Source organism: Frieseomelitta varia, unplaced genomic scaffold (genome assembly GCF_011392965.1).
Source record: "Frieseomelitta varia isolate USP_RPSP 00005682 unplaced genomic scaffold, Fvar_1.2 scaffold_860, whole genome shotgun sequence".
NCBI lineage: Eukaryota > Metazoa > Arthropoda > Insecta > Hymenoptera > Apidae > Frieseomelitta > Frieseomelitta varia.
Window position 1 is genome coordinate 176291 of NW_025110657.1, and position 4424 is coordinate 180714.

The following is a 4424-nucleotide window of genomic DNA, read 5'->3' on the forward strand; positions in this document are numbered from 1 at the left end:
CGTTACGTTTAATCAAAACCGTGACAAAGTAACCTCGTCGACATATCGGGAAACGGCATATGCGAAACGTCTACTTTCCGCACGGTGACGATGAGTAACGGAGAACTGGGTCGTCGACGGTAGACCGATTCGGCCTTTCAATCTTCCGTCCTGAGGCCGATAGAGATTCCGGTCGGTGCCCGATGTTTATGCTGCCCCGGGTATGAGTGTGTGCGCAGCAACAGGGTTACCGCGGCTCCGGTCCGCTCGACCTCGTCTTTCCAGATAGAGAGACGTCTCTCTGAGGAGACTGGAAAGCCGCGATCCCTGGTGCGGACCGGTCGAAATGCCTGGGGGTTGATTGATTAGAGGGTACGGCGTACGGCTACGTACGAGAGAGCTTGAGTCCAGGCAGAGTTGTGCACGGTGCGGGTTAGTTCGGCAGGGACCCTAGGTTATTTGGGGGCGGTGTGTGGAGACGCGGCGTTGGTTCCAGCCGGAGGGTGAAGAGGAGAACGGGGCGCGCGCGGCGGTTGAAGAGGAAAAGTAGGTGGAGGCGGAGGAAACGGTGGGCTAACCGGGGGAGGAGGTCAGAGGGGAGGAAGAGAAGGAAGGCTGGAGGCGGTAGTTCGAGGTGCTACAGTTTATAATAGTTGCCACCGCCCTCGGGCCAACCGACCCTGTCCGCAACTTTCGCAGAGTTGCTTAAACCTAACCTTCTCTCCCGGCTGCTGGACGATCAAGTCTCGTCCGACGAGCGGGCCAAAGAATCGAGGTTATTCCAGTCTCTGCCGGTTGTAACTCGTTTCCGCTTCCCAAGATCCGCTCGGTTAGTCGCGATGGTTCTTTCTGTTTGCGCAGCGCTTCGAACGATCCATCTCTTTGGAAGGTAGTAAAGGCGAAAGTTCTCGCTGCCAGCCAATAGCATAGCGGCCAGGTAGGGCACGTGTGCCGTAGATTAGTTTGTAGTTCGTGTTTGAAGAAAAAGCTGAGTTATTAGTTGCGGCTAAGGGTCACCGAGCTGACGGAAAGATGACGTGGTCAGGTGAACGAGATTCGCAACTCGTTCGTAACTTGCCTGCTGCTGGTCGGTTTTGGATTGAAAAACTGAACTCGTTTGATACGAAAACGCGTCACTTGCCGGAAATACCAAAGAAGAGAGAAGAGGAAAAAGATTCTGAGAAAGAGGTGAAGGAGATTCAATCGAGAGTCAATCGCAATGAAATGAAAGAATCCAACCAGTTCAATTGTTTAAAATATGGTTTCATAAGAACTGTATATCGTTAATTTTTGAAATATTAAAAAGCTATATGAACTACATCGTGTAGACGTTCGTCAATAGTTTCCAATCATGTTTTTCTAGAAGAGAGACGCATGTGACTCTAATGAAATTCTTCGTCTTAGTAATGCAATTGGGACGAAAGAAGCAATTTATACGTCTACGAGCGCTCGTGTACTCAAAGCTGTATGCAGTGCAGTTTCTCGGTCCCGTGACAGCGGCCTCCGTTATAATTCTCCGTTATCTATGGAAATTCTAAACCGTACTAAACAACAATATATATCCCAAAACTATGTAATTCTCCGTGCGCGTATACACACCATGCAATATGCGCTAGCAAGGGCTGTGAACTGACCGTCGCTTTTTGTTCGCTTCCTTTTCTTTTTTTCATTTCGTTTCTTTTTTCATTTCGAGTTTGTTTATCGATTTTTTTTCTACCGCTCTGTTCAATTAGTCTTTTTATAGCTGTCGAGTTTACTTGGCACTTATCAATGTTTAAATATCTTTAAATATTTAATTTACCAAATTACATGAAATTAAATGTTTAGATATAAAATACAAAATATTCTAATAAATAAAAACGTCTCAAATACATTGAGAAATAAGAAATACACTTTTCTCGCAAAGAAATCCAAAAGAAACTATTCCCTTCTCGAAAGAACTTTCTCTCTTCCTACGAATTTCGTCTTTAAAATCCTTTTGGTACGTACACGTGCGTCGCAGATATTTCTCGTCCATTAAGATTATCAATTTTCCAAGTCGTGCTCCTTCAAACGGTCGAAAGATTCACAGGAAGGCTTTCTATTTATTCGCAGCTGGAACGACGTCTGATGACTCTATCAAACGTGCGATCTCTAATTAAATAGGTAGCCAGAAGCGCGGCGTGTGCAGCACTAATCAGCCGTTTCGAAGAGTTTTCACGGTAACTGGAGCACGCTGCTCTGTCGGTGAAGAGGGGCAAAAGACCGAGCCGGCGTATGTAGGTGGAGAGACAGGAAGATGGATCGTTGCTCAGGTCCCGCAAGCAATGTCCTTCGACGCTGTCTGTGCCTTAGGACAGCACGTAATCATACCAGTCCGCTATTACTTCCTATAACGCTATCTACGCCAGGAAACGCCATTGCTCGCTCGTTCCTACGTAGGTACGTGGTTCAGGGACGCCGAGGATGATGAGATCTGCAGGCTTGCATCCTGATGAGACTATTAGGATGGCTTGATAAGTCCATAATATTCTGGTCGATGCCGGGCAGCGCCGTCGAGTCCACCCGGTGTCCTCGCCAAACCGCTGCACCCGCCCCCGCTCCCCCGACAGCCCTACACCACCGACACTACCTCACACCACATCCCCTCTTTCACTCTCACCCCCTTTCTCCCTTCCTCCCACCTCACCCCCCCCTCCCCCTCCCCCTCCTACCCGTGCCAACCCCTTTTACGCGCAGATATACGTAGACTACCTTCGGTCAGATTGACGACGAGATAACTGATGCTTCCCATCGACTTTGTTAACCTCAAACTCCGATCATTCCTCAACCCTGGAATCGTAGCTTTTGGTCGATGAAGGATTTTCCACGAGATTTCACACCAATCGTTCCTTTGCCCGATCCTCTATGTCTCCCCTGTGACATTCTATCTCTGCGAATAGGTTCTATTCGTGGTCCTTTGAGCTACGGATCAATGTACCTTGCGCAAAACTACCCTTTACTTTCTTCGTATCCGGTGACCCAGTAACTTTCCCGATCTTACGTTGGACATTTCCCCCCACGAGGAGAATTTTCGTGGGAAGATGAATTTTTGTCGTCAGATGACAATGGTAGAACGTAATGGTAGTAAGGAAGATGTAGTTTCTAAGAAAGTTTGCTTTCGTCAGTTCAGTTTTTAATTCGTGTTACCTTTTTAATATTCGCGAACATGTTGTTATCTACATGACACTCTGAAGCTGCGAATTCTTTCTGTTATTCGCATATAATTTTATAACGCTTTTTAGAAATCAATGAATCGTGAAATACCAGACATCTCGTATGTTAATAATAATGAATGAACAGATTGAAAACTAATTAATAGTAATTTATGGTAAATTATAACAAGTGCACAGTAAATAATTAAATTGATGATAAAACAATTAATTTCTTTCTTTTCAAAGAAAATAAATAATTAACAAGACTTTCCAATTAATCGAATAATTCAGATAAAGTCTGAAGGAAACTCGAATGAAGTCTCAAATTAAGAAATTTTTTCCTTGGTCATTGATCATTGTCCCACCTGGTCATACTTCAGCCACGATGAAACGTGCTATTAACATCCGTTAATGTATTAGATCTGTGAAAGCAATTTTATATCGAGAGGGAAAGATGTTTCTCTGGTGATCGTTCATCGAAGAAATCACAGAAGAATGAAATTTGGAGACACTGTTGTGCCTCTGTTCTATCTGTTGCGGACGAACAGTCTGTGTCACCCTCTCGAAGCGGTTGGAAATTAACTTTGAGTATTACAGATGTCGAGGCGCGCCGCGGCGAGAAGCTAGCACCTTGTTAGTCTGACAAATTCGGTCTGTCTCCCCTTCCTTCTGTCTTCCACTTTGCCGTATCAGCAGTTAGTTCCATCTGCACAGAAACATCAACGAGCGAGCTGGTTACTTTTCGGTGGTACCGTGTACATCCACTTGTAAATTATACTTTGTTTCTTTGATATAGGGGACTTTACTCGATCCGGTTAAACGGGTCTTGCTCTGCATAAATTCTACCGTACGTTAAATAAATTCGTCATCAGCTTGATTAAAAGCAAATTATGCTTTCATATCCTCTTTTTCTCTTTCGCGTTTCTTTTTTCTCGCGTTTCGCATGCGCACTTTAAGAAAGAGTAATTTTGATGAGAATTTAATTTAAAGGAATCCAGAATTTTCGACTCGTTTAGTTTTCTGAAATTGGTTTATTGGTTTATTTCATTGGTGCGAAATAAATATTCAGTTTCCTAGAAAATGTTAAGGTATAAAAATATTCGTCACTGTACTAGTTCAGAAAATAGCTGATGGACTTTCGTCAATAAATCCACAAATACGTGTTAATTGACAGTCAGATTTTTATGTAGATATCCGCGAGAGTCAGGATAAATAATATTTAATATTTAATAACTATATATTATATTTAATAACAGCCATATACAATATTTA